This window comes from Pituophis catenifer, unplaced genomic scaffold (genome assembly GCF_029215685.1).
Source record: "Pituophis catenifer annectens isolate HBS135680 unplaced genomic scaffold, rPitCat1.0.hap2 SCAF_2, whole genome shotgun sequence".
Classification (NCBI taxonomy): domain Eukaryota; kingdom Metazoa; phylum Chordata; class Lepidosauria; order Squamata; family Colubridae; genus Pituophis; species Pituophis catenifer.
The window spans coordinates 29,561,553-29,588,605 of NW_027256882.1; the positions used below are offsets into that span (position 1 = coordinate 29,561,553).

Sequence of the window (27,053 nt, forward strand, 5' to 3'; positions counted from 1 at the left end):
TAGAAATTTGTCTATTATGTAAAAATCTTTTTGGGAGTGTTCTTTGCATTTTTGTGATGGTGGATGATAGAAATGCTATGTGCCAGGAATCCCAGCCTTTTTCTCCCTGTGTGCCCCTAAGATTTTCAATCTTAGAATTCTCCAGCCAGCATCTCTTGGGGATTGGAGCCCTGAGACTATAGATTGTGGCTCCTCATATAAGGAGAAAGCAATAGGAGAAGAGAGACAGAGAGGGTTCAAAGTTTATCTTTTCCTAACGGTTCCAGGAATTCAGTGCACCAAGCATGTCTGTTCAGATTGTGTCAAGAATGAGGCACGCAAGTGGAAGAAACGATATGAATAGCAAATATATTGGGGGAGTTTAGGGCAGTGATAAAAGCAATGTAAAATTTCAGATGTAAAGGCTGTTCTGCCCTGCAGGTGACCTTCATGGTTCAAAAGCCAAAAGAAGCAATTAAATTGAAACATGTCAGTTGCTACATTTTCCTTTTCTCCCCAGATTTTATTCCATTTGTGGTACATGCTTTAAAACTGGTTCTCCTTCATATGAGGGTGGCCTTGTGATTTTATGGACACCTTCTTTTCTTGACATGAAGTTTCAAGTCACACTCATGGTACATTGCACTGAACAGAACACAGTGATTTGCTTAATGACCACAGCTAGAACAGATGTTCTAAGTTGGCATGGTAAAGTGAGAACATATTTAATGACCACACCAGTCAGGAATGGACTTGATTCCAATGACTGTTGTTAAGTGAGGACTATGTTAATCAGGTTATCATTGTGGTTGTGCAGAATATTTCTTACCTTTTTTCTTACAGGCAGTCCTCAGGTTAGAACAGTTCATTTAGTAACTCAACAGCACCGAAAAAAGTGACTGGTGACTGTTTTTCCCATGACCATTGCAGCATCCCCATGGTCACATGTTCAAAATTCAGGTGCTTAGCAAAACACCCATAATTATGATGGTTGCAGTGTCCCGGACTCATGTGATCCTCTTTTGTCACCTTCTGACCAACAAAGTCAACAGGGAAGCCAGATTCACTTAACAACCATGTGACTAATTTAACAACTGCAGTGATTCACTTAACAACTGTGGCAAGAAAAGGTGTAAAATGGGGCAAAACTCATTTAACAAATGTCTCACTTAGCAACAGTGAAATTTTGGGCTGAATTGCGGTTGAGGACTTCCTGTATTTACATAAAGTATCAGAGTTGGAAGCGACCTTAGAGGTCTTCTAGTCCAACCCACCAATCAAGGCAGGAGACCCTATTCCATTTCAGACAAGAGACTGTCCAGACTCTTCTTAAAAGCCTCCAACCGGAACCCTGTCCTTTAATGCCGCTGAAGCTCTTGGGATCATTTCATCAATTAACATCCTCCCCTTGCTTTAAAGTTAGATCAAAAAGTGTGAGTGTATTGTATGGAGTAATCACGACAGACACCCCCCTCCACCCAAAGAATGAAATATTTTAGGGAATATTAAAAAGAGGCAGAATATTATATTTCCCCAAAGGAGAAATGGAGAAAAAAAATACTAACAAAGGCAGAAAGCAGCCACAACAGTTTCCAGCAGATGCCTGAAGTTTTTAGAGATGGATATTTTGTGTCCATTAAGAAATCTAGGCCAGCCTATTCACAAACAAAACACCTAGAATGCCAATTGATGGGATTAATCACAAATTAAAATTTGCATTTCCCCATCCAAAACCTAAGGACAGGACATAACTTTTTACTACAGGGGTCTTCAAAGTACAGCCTGTGGGATGCATATGGCCTGCTGAAGCAATGTATTGGGCCCATGCAGTGGTGGGATTCAGCCCTGCCCCTCGCCCCACCCCTACCAGCCATTTCTTGCGTGGCTGGCTGTGCCACCCGCATCACCCCTCCTCTAGCCGTCACCCTTATCTTCCAATGCACAGGAGTATGCTCACCGCAAAGGTAGGGGGTTTTTTCACAATGGGGGAAACAGGGTCGTCTCCTCCTGGAGCCCATTATGACGTGGAGCCACAGTATGACCCTGCCCCACTCTCCCCTGACAACACTAGCATTGGCGTCAGCTTGTTTTCGCCTCTCAGATGTCGGTCACTTGTCCTGCAGATACTGCAGGCTGCCTGTCTTGTGATGCCTTGCCTCCCCGCCAGCCAGGTGGTCTTTGGGTCTCTGCCGACCAGCTGATCATCATTGTACGGCTCATCAGCCTCTGGATGTCAGATTCCCACCATCTAGCACCAGTTCAGGGGTTCCTTCCCCTCCCTCCGGACAGCGAGAGAGAGAGACAGAGACTGAGGAAGGGAAGGAAGGATGATAGGAAGGAAGACAGATTCAGGGGTTGTGGTAAAAACTGTAGTTCAGTAATAAGGAAGTGATGGCCCTCCAGTGGCTACTGCACTAGACTCCCATCATTCCTGACTATTAGTTGTGCTGTTTAAAAAATCCAGTGCCACCAGGGAGAAGTCAAGTTGTGAGTGATTGAAATTCCTCACATTGAAATTAAGTGGTGATAGGTCATAACAGAGGTATGTATTCTCCCTGACACATTTTCTTGTTATGTGCCCTATGATTTAAATTTCAGATAAATGTATTTCTCTGCTGTCGTCTTGTTAATTCAGCGAGCTATCCCAGCGCATTGCCAGGGTTGGCGGGGATCCTGCAGAAGGTGCCTCAGGAGCCAGTCTTATCTCTGTACCCATCAAGCATTCCATGTCCTGGTTTCTGTTCCCCACCCCCATTTGCTCTTGTAGCACACTTTTCTTTCCTTTGATATAACAGGTAAAAGTCTCTGAACGTACCTGAGAGCTAAACTTTATTTTTATTTTTTATTTTTTTATAATTTTTATTAATATATTCTATACACTAATATACACTGAGAGCTAAACTTTAGATGTACTTGAAATCTTAATTTCTCCAGAAATCTTAATTTCTCCCTTAATTTCTGCAGAGAGAGAGAGAGAGAGATAGACGGAGAGGGAGAGAAGGAAGGAGAGAGAGAAAGAGAGAGACTGAGACTTGTTGACTGTAGGCTCCTTGGGGCTGAGAAGAATTGCTGCAAAACTGAGTTTATTGAAGTGGACCACTAGACTCCTAAACAACTTAATAAAATAGAATAACAGAGTTGGAAGGAACATTGGAGGTCTTCTACTCCAACTCCCTCCTTAGGCAGGAAACCCTACACCAAGTCAGACAAATGGTTATCCAACATTTTCTTAAAATCTTCCAATGTTGGAGCATTCACAACTTCTGGAGGCAAGTTGTTCCACTGATTGTTCTGTCAGGAAATTTCTCCTTAGTTCTGAGTTGCTTCTCTCCTTGATTAGTTTCCACCCATTGCTTCTTGTCGTACCCTAAGGTGCTTTGGAGAATAGTTTGACTCCCTCTTCTTTGTGGCAGCTCCTGAGATATTGGAACACTGCTATCATGTATCCCCTAGTCCTTCTTTTCATTAAACTAGACATACCCAGTTCCTGCAACCGTTCTTCATATGTTTTAGCCTCCAGTCCCCTAATCATCTTTGTTGCTCTTCTCTGCACTCTTTCTAGAGTCTCCACATCTTTTTTACATCATGGCGACCAAAACCGAATGCAGTATTCCAAGTGTGGCCTTACCAAGGCATTATAAAGTGGTATTAACACTTCACGTGATCTTGATTCTATTCCAGCCTAGAACTGTGTTGGCTTTTTTGGCAGCTGATGCACACTGCTGGCTCATATTTAAATGGTTGTCCACTAGGAGTCCAAGATCCTTCTCACAGTTACTACTGTTGAGCGAGGTACCACATATATTGTACCTGTGCATTTTGTTTTTCTTGCCTAAATGTAGAACCTTACTTTTTTCAGCATTGAATTTCATTTTGTTAGATAGCGCCCAATGTTCAAGTCTGTCAAGATCCTTCTGTATCTTGAGCCTATCTTCTGGAGTGTTGGCTATTCCTGCCAGCTTGGTGTCATCTGCAAATTTGATGAGTTCCCCATCTATCCCCTCGTCATTGATGAAGTTTTGAAGAGTACTGGGCCTAAAACAGAGCCTTGGGGTACTCCATACTTCTCTCCATGTAGATGCAGTTCCATTGAGGACTACACGTTGAATGCGGTTGATCAGCCAGTTACGAATCCATCTGGTGCTGATGCTGTCTAACCCACATTTTTCTACTTTATCTAGTAGTAGGTTATAGTCTACTTTATCAAATGCCTTACTGAAATCCAAGTAAATTATATTGACAGTGTTCCTCTGGTCCACTAATTTTGTCACTTTGTCAAAGAATGCAATAAGATTAGTCAGGCATGATCTGTTTTTTTTAAAAAAGATTTTTTTTTATTTTTAAAACAAAACAAAGCATAAAATAACCATCATCCATTGCAATTACAGAAAGTGTGTCGATCGGTTACAATTCTTTTGTGCTTAATCCCATCTCCAAAATTCACAAGTTATTTAATTTCTCTTATTTGACAGTTTTTTATATCTCTTTAATTCTTTAATTAATTAATTTCTTTAATTCTGCTGGATCCAGGAAAGGCTTCTTGAGGAGGGGCCTTACAACCGCTTCCTTTAATGGTTGCGGGAAGGCCCCTTCCCTCAAGGACGCGTTAACTAAAGCCTGGAGCCAGCCTCGTGTCACCTCCCTGCTGGCATTGATGTATAGATATTTGAGTCCATTTTGATTGACCCTGTGTTTACTGTCTACATAACCTGTTGTTGTGGCTCCGTTACCTGAGCCTGTGTTATCGGCAGGAGAGGACTCCGAGAGTGAAGGAGAGGAGTTGGCAAGGCCTCCCTCTCCAGGACCCTCCTCTCTGGCAATGCCTTCGGTGTCCTCCGAAGGTCAAGAGATGGGCCCGGGGCCAAGCACATCCACACAGCCACAGGTGGACAGTAATGAGGAAGATGAATCTTGGCTGGACCCTCGGCAGCGTCGCAGAGATAAGCGGCCGCTGCAGAAGAAGAGGCGTGCCAGGGATTAGGCTGAGTCACTGGACCACACCCCACAGGGTATAAAAGAGGGTGTGGTGGCTGGTTCAGCTCTGTGACAAGCAAAAAACGGATATCGGACGACCCTCTTTGTATTTACTGGACTTTGTTGATTATTGTGTATTGGCTTTGTTCCCGGACGAAGGGAGAAACTCCCCCCTCGTGAGTAAAGAATACCTGGCAGCCAGCCACTGGGTTGCTGCCAATTCTGATACCGGATAAACTGTTGTCGGCTGAGTTCTTTAACTGTTGCCTGTCTGTGGGGGTGCGTGTGTGAGACGGGGACAGAACACCTGTGTTGTGCCTGACTGCCCCTACTTTCTTGCCACCTGTTTGATTAGGGCACATGGTATGTCATTCACTATTAAATTCTTGGTTTTGCTTGACAGCAAGGTTGGTAATCTTACTCACACAAACATCTATGTTACATGCACTGATAACCCTATTAATTTTAGAATGCTGGGGATAGAAATGTTCTGTATCATGTTCTCCCCTCCCCAGGAAGAGTCCGGCCTGGTCGCCATCCTGTCCGGTGACTCCCAAGGTGGAGGGGTTTGCTGGGCTTGCTGGCGGGCGCTCCAATCGGTTGGGTGGAGGGACCACAGGGTGATTGGAGCAGAGAAGAGCAGGGGGAAAGGGGAGGCCTCCAGTGACTATCACCATAGAGCAGGAAGCACACTCCCAGAGCAGCCGCTGCTCTGGCTGGGGTTTGGAAGCTGCAGAAGCGGAGTTTGTGGGAGAGAAAGAAAGACTTCTGTTGCTTCTGCTGCTGGCTGCACGCAAAGAAAGCAGCAGAAGTCTTTCTTTCTCTCCCCCAAACTCCAACTCTGCAGCTTTCAAACCCCGGCTGGAAACCCCTAGAAGCGGAGAAGAGGCCGGTTGGGCCAGCCGCCTGCTGCCAAGTCTTCTGACCAGTTGGCCTAGAACACCTTGGGGCCCCTCCAGCTGGGTGCCCTTCTCCGCTTTGCGGACAGCCGGGGCAGAGAGGCAATGATGGGTAAAGGAAGCCGCAGCCCGGCATGGAGTGTCAGCCACATCGATGTGGTGGAGGCCTGGGAGGCGCTCGAGCGAGGGGGGACAGGTGTTCCTTCGGCTTGGCGCCTTCAGGCAGCTCATTTTCCACACATACCCGCAGGAGGGGAGCGGCTTGTTGGCGGCACGCAGGACCCCCTCTAAGCAGGACCCCCGGCTGTGAGTGTGCACAGCCCTGAAAATAATAAGATCCCCCCAAAAGCAAGGCCAAGCCCTTATTTTGGGGTTCAAAAATATATAAGACAGGGTCTTATTTTCGGGGAAACACGGTAGTATCCCCATGGTCATGTCATTTACATTCAGATGCTCGACAACTGATTCACATTTATGACTGTTGCAGTGTTCCAGAGTCATGTGATCCTCTTTTGTGACCTACTGACAAGCCAAGTCAATTGGGAAATTAGATTCACTTAATAACTGTGCTATAACTGTGTTACTAATTTAACATTAGCAAGGATTCACTTAATAAATGAGGGAAGAAAAGTAGTACAATGGGGCAAAACTCACTTAACAAATTCCTCACTTAAGAACATAAATTTTGGACTCAATTGTGATAAATTCAGGATTACCTGTAACTGAGGACTGGAAAAGAGCTGATGTGGTTCCCATCTTCAAAACAGGTAAAATAAACTCATCCAGGAAATTACAGAAAGATCAGCCTGACATTAATACCTGGTAACATCTTGGAAAACATATCCAGGCAACAAATCTGTGAACACCTAGAAGCAAACAAGTTATAACCAGTAGCCAACATGGGTTGATCAAAAACAGATCATGCCAAACAAACTTTATTTCATTCTTTGACAAAGTGGCTAAATTAGTGAACCAGAGAAATGCTATAGACATAGTATACTTAGATTTCAGTAAAGCATTTGATAAAGTAGATCACAACCTACTTCTTGCCAACCTAGAAAAATGTGGGATAGGCAGCACCACCACAAAGTGAGTTTCCAACTGCTTGATCGTACTCAATGTGTAATCCTCAATGGAGCTATCCCCACATGGAAGGAAGTAAGCAGGCCTACGAAGCAGGAAAAGGAGGTAACCACTTCCAAAAACCTTTGCCAAGGAAAATGCAAGGCCAGGCATGAAGACTGATCCAAAGGCACTAAATACGGAGCTAAATAGCGTCCCGTTTCACTTTTTCACTTGACTCAGTTGCAAAGTTCGGCTGCTAGGAGTCAAAAACATCTTCCAAAAGCCTTAGTGGAGTTTGGACAGGCGTGTTTTTCCACCTCCCGTCGCTAGATGGCGGTCAGGCAATGTCTGTGCCTAGAAAGCGATCAATTCAGTGGTGCCATCCGTGATTGCGCTTAAACAAAGGAGTTTAAAACCATTGAGTACTGCATTGCTAGAAAGGATGGAAGGAGAGGAGAGGCGCAGAGGAACTTCCTCTTCCGGATGACTGATGGGAGGAAGTTGGTGTGCAGAGCGGCTTTTGTGCTGTTTCCATGGTGGAAGCAGCAGCTGGCAGGTGAGTTGAGGGCTGCAGGTGGGAGGAGAGTCCGGGAGCAAGTCGGGCTGGAAGCGGAGAAGCAACTGGGCTGAAGCCTCTCAGCTGCTGCTGCTGCAGGTTCCTTCCCTCCCCAAATGGAAGCCCACTGGTGCTGCAGGCTGGGAAACTGGGGGCTGCAATTTCTGCTGGTGGGAAGCTTGAAAAAGCCTCTTTCAAGTGGAGGTTGGTTCTTTGGGAATGGCTTCCCTCCAGAGGTTGTGGCTGCTCCGTCACTGGAGGGTTTTGAGGGGAGATTGGACAGCCATTTATTCTGGATGGAACAAATATAAAATGTATTGGCCACCAACCTTACCATGACATAACTGTGGGCGGTTTAGAGAGAGAAAATAATACATACACGTTAAGATCTAAACAAATTGTAGGAAGAAAAATCCGGTCCGGTTCCAAGCCAGGAGAAAGGAGCTGGAAATAAAATGCTTAGTGACACAGATGCCAGTCCCAATTGCAGTCAGTAAGTGAGGACTACTTCAATTGGGATGTCACCAAAGGGGTTGTGGAAAGTATTTTCTGCCTTTACTTGGAGTTCATGGCTTCCATGGGCATAACTGGTGCTTCAAATCTTGCAGAGGCTTTAGGCATCATTTGGTCATTTAAAGCCCCCACATCTGTAAAGTTAGTGTCATGCAGATTGTCAGGTGTGGCTCAATAAAATAAAAGAGAGTTCAAGTGTGTTTGTTTCTTCAGCTGAATAAAGATGGGTCCCTCCTAAGAAGGAAGGAACCCTGAGCATAATGAAAGGCAGATATTTATACATTTATTTCCTTTCACTTCATTACATAAGACGCAGCTGGCACATGGAAGATAAGGTACAGAAATATAGAAATTATAAAAATAGTCAAGCATGCCTTCTGTGATTTTGGTCACGTGCCTAACAGACAGGCTAGTAGTTTCCTGTGAACGTTTCCATGGCCTCAGGAGACTGTTGAGCCCTGAATTTCGGCCTTATCATCTCAACATATGAGCAAACATCAAATTGATCAGATTCCTCATTAACATTAGCGCAGAAGTATGATTGAGATATTTTTCAGGCTTGAAAGACATTGATTTTCTCCATATTGTAGGTGTCTGTATTATTTCTTTCTGAATGTGTATATCTCCAAATGCATAATCTCTCCCCAAGACTTCCAGATAAACATTCATGTGAAAAAAAGTACACTCTCCTTGACTTCTATGATTTTATATATCAGGACGTAGTAAAAATTGGTCCTTAGAAGTTCTTAAAAGTAGGTTAATACAACCACAAAGGAACAACAACACATGACATATTATATCAGGTCATCTTTTATTTTATAAAAAGAAAGCCAAAACAGAGAAGTCCTCTGTAAAAAATTGTATGATTCAATAATTTGTCGAACCACCTTTAGCAGCAACAACTAGAAGTAATTCTTTTCTGTATGACTTTATCAGTCTCTTGCAGCATTGTGGAGGAATTTTGGCCCATTCTCCTTTACAACATTGCTTCAGTTCATTGAGATTTGTGGGTGTTTTTTATGCACAACTCTCTTGAAGTCCCGCCAATTGGGTTGAGGTCTGGACTTTGACTGCCATGGCAACACCTTGATTCTTTTCTTTTCTGGCCATTCTGTTGTAGATTTGCTGATGTGTTTTGCGACCATTGTCCTATGTCAGCCAAGCTTTAGCTATTGGACAGATGGCCTCACTTTTGACTCTAGAATACTTTGGTATATAGATGAGTTCATGGTCAACTCAAAGAGTGTAAAGTGTCCAGGTCCTGTGGCTGCAAACAAGCCCAAATCATCACCCCTCCACCACCGTGCATGACGGTTTGTATGAGATACTTGTGCTGATATGCTGTGTTTGGTTTTCGTGAAACGTGTCACTGCATTATGGCCATCCACCTCTACTTTGGTCTGGTCTGTGCAAAGGACAGTGTTCCAAAAGTCATGTGATTTGTTCAGATGCAACTTTGCAAACCTCAGCTGTGCTGCTATGACCTTTTTAGAGAGAAGAGGGTTTCTCCTCACAACCCTTCCAAACAAGCCATACTTCTTCAGTCTTTTTCTAATTGCACTGTCATGAATCTTAACATTTAACATGCTAATTGAAGCCTGTAGAGTCTGAGATATAACTCTTCGTTTTTTTGCAATTTCTTTGGCCATTGCATGGTCTGGCCTTGGGGTGAATTTTCTTGGCTGTCCAGTCCTGGGAAGATTGGCAACTGTCTTGAATGTTTCTCATTTATGAATAATCTTTTTAACAGTTTAACAGAGTTGGAAGGGACTTTATACATCATCTAATCCAACCCCCCCCCTTTGTGGCAGCCCCTCAAATATTGGAAGACTGCTATCATGTCACCCCTGGTTCTTCTCTTCACTAGACTAGCCATGCCCAGTTCCTGTAACCATTCTTCATATGTTTTAGTCTCCAGTCCCCTAAGCATCCTGGTTGCTCTCCTTTGCACTTTTTCTAGAGTCTCAACATCTGTTTTATAGTGGGGTGACCAAAACTGGATGCAGTACTGTAGGTGCGGTTTTACTAAGGCTTTATAGAGTGGTATTAGTACCTCACTTGATCTTGATTGTATCCCTCTGTTAATGCAATTTATATGAGCAGTTGATCAAGGGCAATGTAAGCCCTCCAGTCACCGGGGCTGCCAATCGCACAGAGACCTTGGCCGCACCCCATATCGAGAGCTGCCAGATGGGCCGGACGTTCATGGAGGCCTGGCTTACACGCCGCGCCGGGAGCCACCAGTTCAGCGGCACAAGGCCTCCATGGCTTGAAAAGTACCTACCGGTGTTGAGGCGGTGCCCTGCTTTATTCAGGTCCGCTCAAAGCCTGCCGGGGCTTGATAGGAGACTAGGCCTGCATGTATTGCCCGAAGCGTGCGTGGCCTGCATGCTGGGCTGTGCCCTCACTCGATGCCACGTAATGGCTGGGGGGTTTTAGGGGCAGGCCCCGGGAGATGGAGCTGTGGGGGTGGAGCTAACGCTATATAAACGGTGGAGGGATTAACCACATTACCACTGACTTTGCCTATTGCCTGTTTGTCACTTCGTGCTGCTTGTTATAGTTTGTTGGATAAAGTTTGTCAGTTAACCATCTTTGGCTCTGTCTAAATTCCTTGCTGACGGCCGGAATGTGACAGGCACTTTATTAGCACTACTCAGCTGCTACTTCACCTCTTTATACAATGGAAGCAGTGATAAATTTCCTAACGGTGAGAACAATTAACCAGCAGAACAGCTGGCCTTCAGACATTCTGGTGCTCCATCACTGGAAACTTTTCAGAAGAGACATAATAGCCACTTCTCCGAAATGATATAGGGTCTCCTGCTTGAGCAGAGAGAAGACCTCTTAGAAGACCTCCAAGGTCCCTTCCAATTCTGTTATTCTCTTCTGTTCTGTTGCGATGATATTTATGATACCCTGAAAAGTAAAACCATAGAAATGAAAGAGAATGTACTTTCTTTTTCACTTGACTGTATGTGAAAACAACCGTTTCACTGCTAAAAATTTGTGATTGACCCAGTCAACAAGGGAATTTCATCATGAATGGATATTCGAACTTGGATCTGGGTAGTCTTCCATGTGTCATGATTAATGTAAGAGCTTCTTTGAGTATTGTAGCATGTTTGCTTTTTCATTGTAATGTAACCCTTTTTCTTTTTTTCTCATCTTCTGCAGCCATTTCGTGCACAATTAAAGATACATTTTTATTTGAATCTTATAGACAAAGAAGATGGCAATGAGCACTCTGGACAACTGAGGATAACAAGCAACATTGAACACCAAAGCAAGTCAGTCCAAAAATCAATATATCTTCCATTTCCTTCAGAGAGCCACACAATTCTTAATCTTCCTCAGCAAGTGAGAGGAAAACAAGAGAAAATCAAGAAGAGATTCCTAGCTGAGAAAAGCAGAGTGTGAAATTCAAGCATACATTACATGAAAAGTCAAGGCAGATTATTTTTCCATTGGGCAAAAGAGGGAAATATCTGGAAGTTACTGGGGAGGAAAAGGTCAATTGGAAAACCACGTAGAGCAGACAGAGTTGCAGGCCCACTCTGGGAGGAAGAAAACGGCTTGAATCAAAGCACTGCTAAACAAGGAATCATCCATATTTTTTACGTCCAAAGGAATATGAGTTGTGGAAAAGCTCCATAGATGTGGGAAAGATACAACTTGCAAATCACAGCTGATTATGCCTGAGAGGATCCCGACTGGAGAAAAGCCATACAATACTCTAAATGTGGCAAAACCACTGATCAGAACACCTCCATTGTGGTTCTTGGAAGGACCCACACAGGAGAGAAGCCCTACAAGTGCTCCCATTGCAACAAATGCTTTAGGAAGCATGGCAACATGGACTCACACCAAGGAGAAACCGTTTGAATGTCCTGATTGTGGAAAATGTTTCAGTCAGAATTTCAGCCTAGTTCAACACCAGAGGATTCATACAGGAGAGAAACCGTATGAGTGTCCTGTTTGTGGGAAAAGTTTCCGTCAGAATTCCAGCCTTGTGACACACCAGAGGATTCATACAGGAGAGAAACCCTTTGAGTGTCCTGATTGTGGGAAAAGCTTCAGTCAGAATTCCAGTCTGGTGACACACCAGAGGACTCACACAGGCGAGAAACCCTTTGAGTGTCCTGATTGTGGGAAAAGTTTCAGTAACAATTCCACTCTGGTGAAACACCAGAGGACTCACACAGGAGAGAAACCCTTTGAATGTCCTGACTGTGGGAAAAGTTTCAGTCAGAATTTCAGCCTAGTTCAACACCAGAGGATTCACACAGGAGAGAAACCCTTTGAATGTCCCGATTGTGGTAAAAGTTTGAGTACCATTTTCAGCCTTGTGACACACCAGAGGATTCACACAGGAGAGAAACTTTTTGAATGTTCTGACTGTGGGAAAAGTTTCCGTCAGAATTCCAACCTGGTTCAACACCAGAGGACTCACACAGGAGAGAAACCCTTTAAATGTCCTGACTGTGGGAAAAGTTTCAGTCAGAATGCCACACTGGTTCAACACCAAAGGATTCACACAGGAGAGAAACCTTTTAAATGTCCTGACTGTGGGAAATGTTTCCGTCAGAATTCCAACCTCATTGGCCACCAGAGGATTCATGCAGCAGAGAAACCGTTTGAATGTCCTGATTGTGGAAAACGTTTCTGTCAGAATTCCTATCTCATCAGCCACCAAAGAATTCACACAGCAGAGAAACCGTTTGAATGTCCTGATTGTGGAAAATGTTTCGGTCACAATTCCAACCTGGTGAAACACCAGAGGACTCACACAGGAGAGAAACCCTTTGAATGTTCTGATTGTGGTAAAAGTTTCAGTACGAATTCCACCCTGTTGAAACACCAGAGGACTCACACAGGAGAGAAACCCTTTGAATGTCCTGATTGTGGAAAATGTTTCCGTCAGAATTCCTATCTCATCAGCCACCAAAGGATTCATGCAGGAGAGAAACCGTTTGAATGTCCTGATTGTGGAAAATGTTTTAGTCACAAAACCAACCTGGTGAAACACCAGAGAACTCACACAGGAGAGAAACCATTTGAATGTACTGATTGTGGTAAAAGTTTCAGTACGAATTCCACCTTGGTGAAACACCAGAGGACTCACACAGGAGAGAAACCTTTTGAATGTCTTGATTGTGGGAAAAGTTTCAGTAAGAATTCCAACCTGGTTCAACACCAGAGGACTCATACAGGAGAGAAACCGTTTGAATGTCCTGACTGTGGGAAAAGTTTCAGTCAGAATTCCAACCTGGTTCAACACCAGAGGATTCATACAGGAGAGAAACCGTTTGAATGTTCTGATTGTAGTAAAAGTTTCAGTACGAATTCCACCCTGGTGAAACACCAGAGGATTCACACAGGAGAGAAACCCTTTGAATGTCTTCACTGTGGGAAAAGTTTCAGTCATAATTCCAGCCTGGTTCAACACCAGAGGACTCACACAGGAGAGAAACCGTTTGAATGTCCTGACTGTGGGAAAAGTTTCAGTCAGAATTCCAACCTGGTTCAACACCAGAGGATTCATACAGGAGAGAAACCATTTGAATGTTCTGATTGTGGTAAAAGTTTCAGTACGAATTCCACCTTGGTGAAACACCAGAGGACTCACACAGGAGAGAAACCCTTTGAATGTCTTGACTGTGGGAAAAGTTTCAGTCATAATTCCTGCCTGGTTCAACACCAGAGGACTCATACAGGAGAGAAACCGTTTGAATGTTCTGTTTGTGGTAAAAGTTTCAGTACGAATTCCACCCTGGTGAAACACCAGAAGACTCACACAGGAGAGAAACCCTTTGAATGTCCTGACTGTGGGAAAAGTTTCCGTCAGAATTCCAACCTCATCGGCCACCAGAGGATTCATACAGGAGAGAAACCATTTGAATGTTCTGATTGTGGTAAAAGTGTCAGTACGAATTCCACCCTGGTGAAACACCAGAGGACTCACACAGGAGGGAATCTATATCAGTGTCCAGACTGTGGGAATGATCTCAGTACTAAGGTTAACCTTATAAATCATGTACTTATACACAAAGGGGAGAAATCATTTTAATGCCCCGAGTGTGGACGGTGCTTCAGGAAACTTTCCACCCTTATTGCACATAGAAAAATCTCCTAAGGCCCCAAGTGATTAGTGTAAAGAAGGGTTGAATTTCATTTCTGGTGTCCCATTGTAAGTCCAGCTGAGAAATTGACTATTTAATTTGATTAAATTAAATAGAATTTGCCTGATTTTTTGTAGGCAAATATGTAATGGTATTAGATGGGTCAGAGGAAAGAAAAAGTTGATACATATTACTTTGATAATGACTATCTTGCCTTCAGCATAAGAAGTTGCTGGATATTTATTTTTGTTGAAATTGGGCAATTATGTAAAAATCTTTTTGGGAGTGTTCTTTGCATTTTTATGATGATACATGATAGAAATGCTATGTGCCAGAAGTCCCAGCCTTTTTCTCCCTGTGTGCCCCCAAGATTTTCAGCCTTAGAATTCTCCAGCCAGCATCTCTTGGGGATTGGAGCACTGAGACTATAGTTAAGAGATTGTGGTTCTTCATATAAGGAAAAAACAAGCGGAGAAGAGACATGAGGGCTTTTTTTCAATGTTCTTCTTTTTCTACCCTGTTTCCTCCAAAATAAGACATCCCATGATAATAAGACCAATCGTGGTTTTTTAAAACTTATTATTTTGTCTTTTACATCAAACAAACATTAAATCTATAGCGGTCTACATCACAGCGCGAGAAGGAAGTAAAATTGTCCCATTACATATATAGGATAGCCAAGAAAAGTCTATTACGTATACCAAGTGACATGTTTATCATATACATCAGTTTGCAGCTCGGTTTGACATCCAATTGTACCATTGACTCCAAGATATATAATAGTCTGTGTCCCCTCATCCTTTCAGTATCATAGTAAGCCGATCTGATTCCGCACAGTTCATTATTTTCTGAATTACTACTTGTTCGGTTGGGCTGACATCCATCTTCCTGTATTGGGCCCATGCCAATCTTGCAGCTGTTGTTATATGTAGCAACAGGTACCATGTCATTTTGTTTACATTTTTGGGTCTTATCCCTAATAAAAATACCTCAGGATGCAGTTGTATACGCTGCCCCAACATCTCATTAAGCCATTTCTGAATATTCTTCCAAAATTTCATTGCCTCTCGACAGGTCCACCATTGGTGGAAGTATGTGCCCTCTTTAACACCACATTTCCAACAGACTGAGGGTGTTCCAGGGAACATTTTGGCGAGTCTGGCCGGCGGTAAATGCCATCGATATGCCATTTTATATATGTTTTCTTTATATGCTATTGACCGGGTTAGTTTAATATTCTTAGTCCAGATTTCGTTCCACCTCTCAGGCTCTATTGAATGACCCAGATTTTTCTCCCAGGCATGAACCGAAGTCTTCGCACCTTCCTCAGCTACCTCCATAGCCATAAAGAATTTATAGCACTTAGTTAACACCTTTTCATCCACCCCCAGTAAAATCCTATCCAAAGTCTGCATCTCTCTGCTAATCCCGAGTCTCTGTCTATCTCTCATATACTTACTACTAATTTGCATGTATATCCACCAGTCTAAGTTCACTCCTTGTTCCTGAAGTGACAATTTTGTTTTTAACTTCCCATTTGAATCTAATATTTCTTTATAAGTCAATTTTTTCTCTGGGTTGTACAAAATTGGATAGATCACAGCTTCCACAGGTGAGATCCAGAGTGGTACCTTATTATAATATGTTTTCCTAATTTCCATCCAACTCTCAATCAGAGCTCCTCACAGATTCCTAAAAAAGGTTTTATCCAATCTAACTGGGGCCGTTTGAAAAAGAAATACCATTCTAGGCACTACCTGGGTCTTGATTAAGGCTATCCGTCCCATTAATGACAGTTGTAGCCTGCCCCATTTCTCCAAATCTTTGTCTAATTGCTCAATTAATTTTAAATAGTTATCCGCCTTTATTGAGGAGCATCTATCAGACAACCAAATCCCTAAATATTTGACTTTACGAACTACCTGGAGGCCCAAAGTGTTTTGTAGTTCTAATTTCTGTATTTCCGTCATGTTTTTAACTATAATATTCGTTTTCTTTCTATTTATTTGTAATCTAGCTACTTCACCAAATTTCTGTATCTTGTCAATAAGCTGCAAACCGGAGGTTAGTGGCTCTTCCAGAACAAAGACCAGGTCGTCCGCAAACACCTGGACCTTGTATTCTTGTTCTCTGATCTTTAGCCCTCTTATGCCCACATCCTGTCTTATTGACCTAAGCAAAGGTTCTAAAGTAAATATAAACAGCAATGGAGAAAGTGGGCAACCTTGTCTCGTTCCCTTCGCTTTCGTCACCTCATCCGACTCTTCTCCATTGACCAGAATCTTGGCCTTCTGTTGACTATAAATTGCCTGGATTGCATTCATGAAATAGTCGCCAGCCTCCATATATCTCAATTGTGCTATAAGATAATTCCAATTGACCCTGTCGAAGGCTTTCTGGGCGTCCAGAAAGAGGAATGCCGCCTGCTTCTCAGGGTGGGCCTCGTAGTATTCCAGGGCATCCATTATGATTCGTACATTATCTTTCAACTGTCTGGTAGGTAGAAAACCATTTTGATCTATATGAATGAATTCGCTAAGATATCTCTTAAATCTAGCTGCCATTACAGTTGCAAAGATTTTATAGTCGGCGTTGAAAAGTGAGATGGGCCTATAGTTATGTATCAGAGTATGGTCCACCCCTTCCTTTGGTATTAGAGAAATATAGGCTTCTAGCCATGACATGGGAGCCTTAGACTCCATCAAAACCATATTAAATATTTCCTTCATATATTTTATAAGCAGATCTGTAAAGGTTTTATAAATCTCAGCAGGCAAGCCATCAGTACCAGGAGTTTTACCGGCCTTCTGCCTCTTGATTGCAATCGCTATCTCTCCTTCCGTAGTCTCCTTATTCAACAGGTCCTTGACTGAATCTGGGAATTTGGGAAGATCCGAATGTTCCAAATATTCCTTAATTTTCTCATCCGACACCTGCTCATTAGCATAAAGTTGTGAAAAGAATTCCTGTGCAATCCTTTTTTTCCGTTCATTATCTACCCATATGATTCCTGTCTTATCCTGTAGTTGATCTATCCGCCTACTTTCCCTTTCCTTCTTTAGTTTATAAGTAAGCCACCAGACCACCCTATTACCATGCTCAAAATGATGCTGTTTGACCATTCTAAGTTTATGTGCTATTTCCTCCTGGTCTAGTAATATGAGTTGATGTTTACTTGTGTCTACTGCTTCCTTAGCTTTGACATCTAGTGGGTTAATCTGTAAATTCCTCTCTGCAGCCCGCACCTTCGCTATCCACCTTTCCCTCTCCTTAAGTTTCTGTCTTTGCTTCCCCGCTATATACTTAATCGCTAGCCCTCTCATATAGGCTTTCGCCATATCCCACAAAATCTGTATCGAGGTTTCATTATTATCATTGACCCCAAAAAAGGCTTCCATTTCTCTCTTTACCATTTGTTGAAATTCTATCTCCGTTAAAATACTTGTTCTCAACATCCACCTCATATTTCTTTTAATTGTATCCCTTTTCCACCTAACCAATAGTGGACTATGGTCTGCCCAGGTATTAGGTTCTATCTTTGTCGCTACAGTTTGATTTTTTAAATCTGTAGTTGCCCACATCATATCTAGCCTCGACCAAGATTTATGCCTGAGAAAAAAGAAGGTATATTGATTTGTCTGAGGATGGAACACTTGCCATATATCCGTAAGACCCAACTCATCCTCATATCTGCACATACTTTCGGAAGTATTCTCCTATTTTCTCTCTTTTGACTGTGCCCCGGTATATAATCCAAATCCCTGTTAATTACTGCATTAAAATTGCCTAATATAGATATATGGTCATATTGCAGATCAACAAGTTTTTGATACACTGTTTGATAGAAATCAGACTGTCCGTTATTTGGAGTATATATTCCCACCAAGAGGACCTGTAGCCGGCCTATACATATCTCCAACATTAGAATTGTTCCCTCATCATCCATATAAACTAATTTAGGTTCCAGGTAATTCCTAACATAGAAAACCACACCTCTTTGCTTCTCATCGGCTAACGTAGCATACAGTTACCAAATTCAGGACATTGCAAAACACATTCACATTGTTTTTTAATATGCACTTCCTGGAGACATATAACATCCATTTTCAATTTTAGTAAATTCTTGAAAACCTGCTTCCTCTTCACCTGTGCATTCAAACCATTTATATTTAATGAGAACAAACATATTTCCTCCCCCATCTTTACCTATCTGCGTTCTTTGCCCTAGTGGTCTGTCTGGTTACCCGTTGGTTGCTCTCCCCTTCTCCTTCCCTTACTCTTACCGCTCCCTTCTCCTGCCCTCCTTCCTGACCCCTACTATTTACCTCATATTCACTTTCCCTTCCTCCTTCCCTTTCCAAAGTTGTAAATTCACTCTCAAGAAATTCATCAGGGGTTTCAAGACATACTCTCTTCCCCTGCCACGACACTAAAAGCCCATCTGGAAGTAACCACTTATATCTCACATCATATTTTCATAATTGTGTTGTCAGAGCTTGGTAATTTCGTCTTCGGTCTCACACTTTCTTTAGTACCTGTCTCAAAACGGCAACCTGTTTACCAGTGTATTTTATCATCTGGTTCTTTGATCTCTGATATACTTCCTCTCGTAACAAACTCTTATTGAATTTTGCATGAACTTCCCTCGGGAGGTTCTGTCTCCTTGTAAATGATGTAAAAACCTGGAAACACTCATTAATACCACTGTGCACCACTTGCGGGTCTTTCTGCAGCATCCCTGCCACCATCTCAACCATCTTGTCTTCCAAATTTTCTTCTGACTCCTCCCTAACATTTTGAAATCTCAGGAAGTGGGCAGACTTCTCCATCTCAAGCAGAACTATATCGTCTTCAAGCTGCTTATTAACCAATAGCTGTCGCAACTCACACCTCTCTATCACCGCCTCAACCTTCTCCATCTTTGTAGCTACCTCCTGAATCTGGTCCTCGTGTTTTTCCATTGTCACACACACATCATTCAATCTCTCAGAGATTTGTTTCATTTCCCCTCGCATGCCTCCCATCTCCTGTCTCAGTTCAGCCAGATCCTTCACTGTGGCCTCCTGGTTTTTTGTCATTGCTTCCTGTATAGAATGTAGTAAATTCTGAATTCCTTGGAGCGTAGGGGTCTTCTCGGCCACAGATTTATGCGGAGTAGGAGGGGTCATAATTGGAGCTGTAGATGCTGTTGATGTTGGGAGCTTCTTTCCGGTCTTAGTTGAGGAGCTAGACATTTCTGTTAAGCAGAGGAACCTCCTCCAGGGTAGCATATAACTAAAATGAGCCCAAAGGTACTAGTTATTGCTCTACACTATCCCAATGAATAATCAATATTTTAATCTATTAACGAGTTACTTTGCTATTTAATCAATTGTCTAATATTAAACAAGCAGTAGCATGAAGGAATGAACAGTATAAAGACCAAATGTCTGTCCAGCGAAAGTAATAAGAGGGAGCAAAGCTACTCGTAACAAGGGAATTTGAAAGAGAAAGTACTATTTGGCTAAAATATTACAGTTCTCCTGTCTTGCAGACGCTCCTCCCCGCTCTTCCTGTACTCAAGTACAACTCTCCATAACAATCTCGTTAAAATGCCTTGGTCACCACCAAATCCACCTCCAAGTCAGGGGAAGGTCGATAGGAGTAGCTCTTCCAGCACTTACCAGCTAATTAACAAGTCGCTTTTAAAAAGTGCAACAGTAAAGCAGGGGGTAGAGGTCTGAAAAAGTTCCAAATACACTCAAGATTAAAGGAAAGCAGCGCCCATCCGACCCGCCAGGCAACTTGGCACCCAGTCTCTCTGATTTTCCACTACCGCCTCCAAGTTACTCTCGAAAATCATTCTGCTGCTTCCAGCCAAAAAAAAATAAGCCTTGCGCCCCCCAAATTCCTTCAGCGTCAATCCTGAGGAGACAGACTCTTCCTTTCTCGCAATCCAGTTTATTTATTTCACCGCCAATACCACTTCCACTCCATTCCCGCAAAAGCGCTTTGTCATGGCGATGGGGCCTCTGTCCTCTCTACAGGGCCCTCTTTCTCACCGGAGATCAGGATCATCCTTCACTTTGTCGGGGGTTCACACTACTCCCGACTAGCCCGGACTTTCATCCTTCTTTGCTGATCGCTCCACGATCGGCAACGACTCATTTAGCCGCTTGGCAAAGAGAAATAAAAGTTTCGCGGCTCAGGAGAACTTTCCCTACCGCTCTACTTGCCTATGATGTCACGCCGGAAGTCCAAGCCCAATCGTGCTTTTGAGTGCATGGTAATAAGGCCAAGCACTTATTTCAGGATTCAAAAAAATATAAGACAGGGTTTTATTTTTGGGAAAACACTATAACAGTTCCAGAAATTCAGTGCACCAAGCATGTCTGTTCAGATTGTGTCATGAATGAGGCACGCAAGTGGAAGAAACCATATGAATAGCAAATATATTGGGAAAGTTTAGAGCAGTGATAAAAGCAGTGTAAAATTTCAGATGTACAGAAAAAAGTGACTGATGACTGTTTTTCCCATGACCATTGCAGCATCCCCATGGTCACATGTTCAAAATTCAGGTGCTTGGCAAAACACCCATAATTATGATGGTTGCAGTGTCCCGGACTCATGTGATCCTCTTTTGTCACCTTCTGACCAACAAAGTCAACAGGGAAGCCAGATTCACTTAACAACCATGTGACTAATTTAACAACTGCAGTGATTCACTTAACAACTGTGGCAAGAAAAGTTGTAAAATGGGGCAAAACTCACTTAACAAATGTCTCACTTAGCAACAGTGAAATTTTGCGCTGAATTGCGGTTGAGGACTACTTTTATTTACATAAAGTATCAGAGTTGGAAGCGACCTTAGAGGTGGTCTAGTCCAACCCACCGATCAAGACAGGAGACCCTATTCCATTTCAGACAAGAGACTGTCCAGTCTCTTCTTAAAAGCCTCCAACCGAAACCCTGTCCTTTAATGCTGCTGAAACTCTTGGGATCATTTCATCAATTAACATCCTCCCCTTGCTTTAAAGTTAGATTGAAAAGTGTGAGTGTATTGTATGGAGTAATCACGACAGACACACCCCTCCACCCAAAGAATGAAATATTTTGGAGAATATTAAAAAGAGGCAGAATATTATATTTCCCCAAAGGAGAAATGGAGAAAAAAAATACTAGCAAAGGCAGGAAGCAGCCACAACAGTTTCCAGCAGATGCCTGAAGTTTTTAGAGATGGATATTTTGTGTCCATTAAGAAATCTAGGACAGCCTATTCACAAAACACCTAGAATGCCAATTGATGGGATTAATCACAAATTAAAATTTGCATTTCCCCATCCAAAACCTAAGGACAGGACATAACTTTTTACTACAGGGGTCTTCAAAGTACAGCCTGTGGGGTGCATATGGCCTGCTGAAGCAATGTATTGGGCCCACGCAGTGGTGGGATTCAGCCCTGCCCCTCGCCCCACCCCTACCAGCCATTTCTTGCGTGGCTGGCTGTGCCACCCGCATCGCCCCTCCTCTAGCCGTCACCCTTATCTTCCAATGCACAGGAGTATGCTCACCGCAAAGGTAAGGGTTTTTTTCACAATGGGGGAAACAGGGTCTCCTCCTCCTGGAGCCCATTATGATGTGGAGCCACAGTATGACCCTGCCCCACTCTCCCCTGACAACACTAGCATTGGCGTCAGCTTGTTTTCGCCTCCCAGATGTCAGTCGCTTGTCCTGCAGATACTACAGGCTGCCTGTCTTGTGATGCTCTGCCTCCCCGCCAGCCAGGTGGTCTTTGGGTCTCTGCCGACCAGTTGATCATTGTACGGCTCTGGATGTCAGATTCCCACCATCTAGCACCAGTTCAGGGGTTCCTTCCCCCCCTCCCCCCCCGGACAGACAGAGACAGACAGAGACTGAGGAAGGGAAGGAAGGATGATAGGAAGGAAGACAGATTCAGGGGTTGTGGTAAAAACTGTAGTTCATTAATAAGGATGTGATGGCCCTCCAGTGGCTACTGCACTACACTCCCATCATTCCTGACTATTAGTTGTGCTGTTTAAAAAATCCAGTGCCACCAGGGAGAAGTCAGGTTGTGAGTGATTGAAATTCCTCACATTGAAACTAAGTGGTGATAGGTCATAACATAGGTATGTATTCTTCCTGACACATTTTCTTGTTATGTGCCCTATGATTTAAATTTCAGATAAATGTATTTCTCTGCTGTCGTCTTGTTAATTCAGCGAGCTATCCCAGGGCACTGCCAGGGTTGACGGGGATCCTGCAGAAGATGCCTCAGGAGTCAGTCTTATCTCTGTACCCATCAAGCATTCCATGTCCTGGTTTCTCTTCCCCACCCCCATTTGCTCTTGTAGCACACTTTTCTTTCCTTCGATATAACAGGTAAAAGTCTCTGAACGTACCTGAGAGCTAAACTTTAGTTGTACTTGAAATCTTAATTTCTCCGGAGGGAATCAAATAGTGGAGGGAGGGAGAGACAGAGATAGACGGAGAGAGAGGGAAGAGGGAAGAGGGAGGGAGAGAAAGAGAGACTGAGACTTGTTGATTGTAGGCTCCTTGGGGCTGAGAAGAATTGCTGCAAAACTGAGTTTATTGAAGTGGACCACTAGACTCCTAAACAACTTAATAAAATAGAATAACAGAGTTGGAAGGGACCTTGGAGGTCTTCTACTCCAACTCCCTCCATAGGCAGGAAACCCTACACCACATCAGACAAATGGTTATCCAACATTTTCTTAAAATCTTCCAGTGTTGGAGCATTCGCAACTTCTGGAGGCAAGTTGTTCCACTGATTAATTGTTCTGTCAGGAAATTTCTCCTTAGTTCTGAGTTGCTTCTCTCCTTGATTAGTTTCTACCCATTGCTTCTTGTTGTACCCTAAGGTGCTTTGGAGAATAGTTTGACTCCCTCTTCTTTGTGGCAGCTCCTGAGATATTGGAACACTGCTATCACGTCTCCCGTAGTCCTTCTTTTCATTTAACTAGACATACCCAGTTCCTGCAACCGTTCTTCATATGTTTTAGCCTCCAATCCCCTAATTATCTTTGTTGCTCTTCTCTGCACTCTTTCTAGAGTCTCCACATCTTTTTTACATTGTGGCAACCAAAACTGAATGCAGTATTCCAAGTATGGCCTTACCAAGGCATTATAAAGTGGTATTAACACTTCACGTGATCTTGATTCTATCCCTCTGTTTATACAGCCTAGAACTGTGTTGGCTTTTTTGGCAGCTGATGCACACTGCTGGCTCATATTTAAATGGTTGTCCACTAGGACTCCAAAATCCCTCTCATAGTTACTACTGTTGAGCGAGGTACCACATATATTGTACCTGTGCATTTTGTTTTTCTTGCCTAAATGTAGAACCTTACTTTTTTCACCATTGAATTTCATTTTGTTAGATCGCACCCAATGTTCAAGTCTGTCAAGATCCTTCTGTATCTTAAGCCTATCTTCTGGCTATTCCTGCCAGCTTGGTGTCATCTGCAAATTTGATGAGTTCCCCATCTATCCCCTCCTCATTGATGAAGATGTTGAAGAGTACTGGGCCTAAAACAGAGCCTTGGGGTACTCCACTGCATACTTCCCTCCATACTTCCCCCCAACGATGCCCTTGAAGTGATGTCCCAGTGCCTGGAGGCCGTGCGGGCCTGGATGGGGAGAAACAGGCTCCGACTCAACCCCTCCAAGATCGAGTGGCTGTGGCTTCCAGCGTCCCGATATAGCCAGCTGACGCCATCGCTGGCTATTGGGGGCGAATCACTCGCCCCCATGGAGAGGGCTCGCAACTTGGGCGTCCTCCTGGACGCACGGCTGTCTTTAGAAGATCATTTGACGGCTGTGGCTAGGGGGGCTTTTTATCAGGTTCGCCTGATACGCCAGTTGCGCCCCTTTCTAGATCGGGACTCTCTACGCACAGTCACTCAGGCACTAGTCACTTCCCGCCTGGACTACTGCAACGCTCTCTACATGGGGCTTCCCCTGTGGTGCACCCAGAGGCTCCAGCTGGTCCAGAACGCGGCCGCGCGGGGGATTATGGGGGCGACGAGGCGCTCCCATGTGACACCTCTCCTGCGCGAGCTGCACTGGCTCCCGGTGGTCTTCCGGGTGCGCTTCAAGGTGTTGGTGACCACCTTTAAAGCGCTCCATGGCTTAGGGCCGGGGTACTTACGAGACCGCCTTCTGCCACCAATAGCCTCCCACCGGCCAGTACGCTCGCACAGAGTGGGCCTCCTCAGGGTGCCATCCGCCAGACAATGTCGGCTGGCGACCCCCAGGGGGAGAGCCTTCTCTGTGACGGCGCCCACCCTCTGGAACAACCTTCCCCCAGAGCTACGTATAATAACAGACCTCCGGATTTTTCGTTGGGCCCTGAAAACCTATTTATTTCAACTAGCTGGGCTGGCTTGAGCTAAATTTTAAATTGATTTTAAATTGGGTTGTTTTAATTTATGGCCAAAATATTTAATTATTTTAATACTGTTTTTTAAATTTTGTATGCTCTGTTTTTACTTAGGCTGTGCACCGCCCTGAGTCCTATTTGGAGAAGGGCGGTATAGAAATTTAATTAATAAATAATAAATAAATAAATGTAGATGCAGTTCCATTGAGGACTATACGTTGAATGCGGTTGGTCAGTCAGTTACGAATCCATCTGGTGCTGATGCTGTCTAACCCACATTTTTCTACTTTATCTAGTAGTAGGTTATGGTCTACTTTATCAAATGCCTTACTGAAGTCCAAATAAATTATATCGACAGTATTCCTCTGGTCCACTAATTTTATCACTTTGTCGAAGAATGCAGTAAGATTAGTCTGGCATGATCTGTTTTTGATAAACCCATGTTGGCTTTTGGGTATTACTTTGTTTGCTTCTAGGTGTTCGCTGATTCATTGCTTGATTATCTTTTCCAGAATCTTCCCTGGTATTGAGGTCAGGCTGATAGTTTTCTGGATCTATTTTTTTTCCTTTTTTGAAGATGAGAACTACATCATCTCTTTTCCAGTCCTCTGGCTGGAAAATCCTGTGCTCCAGGATCTTTGAAAGATGGGAGTTGTTTTTCCCATTGAGAGTTCTCATCCGTGGAATCCTTCCCAAGCTCTAAGTGTATTGAAATTAACTCTCTTAAAGTCCAAGACTCTAGTTTGACTTTGTTCTACTACTTTTGCTTGCATAATGTTGAATTCCAATATTGCATGATCACTTACCCCCAAGGTTCCTGTAGCTTCAACACCTTCTATTATTTCATCTCTGTTCATGAGAATTAAGTCCCATATGGCTGATCCCCTTGTTCCTTTCTCTACTTTTTGGGAAACAAAGTTGTCTGCTAGGTTTGTTAGGAACCTGTTGGATCTTCCACTTGGCGCAGACTTTGTCTCCCAGTCGATGTCAGGGTAGTTAAACTCCCCCATTACTATTGGGATGTGCTTCCTACATACCTGAGTTAGCTGACTAGCAAAAAGTTCATCTATTTCCTCTGTTTGGTTTGGTGGCCTATAGTATAAATCTATGGCAATGCCATTTATTCCCCTTTAATATTGACCTAAATGCATTCAAGATAATTTTCATCATTGTTGTGCTCTATTTCTGTAGAAATGTAGTTATTTCTTATATATAGTGCAACTCCACTTCCTCTTTTATTTGGTCTATTTCTTTTAAATATTTAAATCCCTCTAGCTGTATATTCCATTTGTGGGTTTCATCCCACCACATTTTCATAATGGCAACAATATCATATCTGCCCTCATTTACTTGAATTTCCAATACACTCTGTGCATTGATGTATAGATATTTGAGTATATTTTGATTGACCCTGTGTTTACTGTCTACGTAACCTGTGTTGTGCTTGACTGCACCTACTTTCTTGCCACCTGTTTGATTAGTGCACATGGTATGTCACTCACTATTAAGTTCTTGGTTTTGCTTGACGGCAAGGTTGGTAATCTTACTCGCACAAACATCTATGTTACATGCACTGATAACCCTATTAATTTTAGAATGCTGGGGATAGAAATGTTCTGTATCGATTAATTCTCTGTCCCCACTGTTCAGTTTAAATCTGTGAATTTAATGCCAAGTCATTCAGTCCCTTTCTTTGATGGATGCACCAAGGCAAAATCCTTGTGTGTCCTTGGCCAATAAAGAATTCTATAATATTACATATCATAACAGTGGCGAGAATAGTTTATGCCCAACAGTGGAAGAGTGAAAACATACCTAAAGAAAGGGAAATAATAAAGAAAATACTTGACTCTGCAGAACATGATATACTGATGCTAGAACTGAAAAATAAAGGAGAGACAGAATACTATGAGATTTGGAATAGATTTTAACAATGGTTAGACTTAAGGAATAGAAGTCGGTATTTTATAAATCTCTTTCCTAATTTTTAATCCTTTTATTTCATTATTGTTCCTGATTCTTCTTAACAAGCTTTCTAAAGCCATTATGAACAATAGCAGTGACAGCGGGCATCCTTGCCTCACCCCCTTCCTAATTTGAAAAGTTTCTGTCATATCTCCATTTAATAGGATATTTGCTCTTTGTTTATCATAAATTGTGGGTATCATTTTCTCAAAGTTTTCTCCGAATTTCATCATTTTAATTTGTTGGGTCATAAATTCCCAGTTCAAATTATTGAACGCTTTCTGAGCGTCCAAGAATATCAATGCCATCTGCTTCTCCGAATGTGTTTCATAGTATTCTAGGGCACCGGTCACTGTTCTTAAGTTGTTCCTTATATGTCTTCCGGGAAGGAATCCATTTTGCTGTGTGTATTAAATTGTTTAATTTTTTTAAAAATCTTTCCGCTATTACACTCATAAAAATTTGTACAAAATTTGTAGAGATTTATAAAATACAGGCGTTCGCCGACATCGCTTTAATTGTGGAGGAACCATTAGAGACGGGAAATTTTTTTTTTTGAAACATTGGATAGCTATGGAGAG

The 27,053-nt window shown here is 43.0% G+C and overlaps 1 protein-coding gene and 1 pseudogene across 1 annotated transcript in view; one reads left to right on the forward strand and one right to left on the reverse strand.

Annotated features, from left to right (window-relative positions):
• The window catches only part of LOC139310059 (uncharacterized), a 649,177-nt gene that overhangs the window by 83,009 nt on the left and 539,115 nt on the right, over positions 1-27,053 (reverse strand).
• The window catches only part of LOC139311993 (zinc finger protein 850-like), a 57,908-nt pseudogene continuing 42,498 nt past the window's right edge, over positions 11,644-27,053 (forward strand).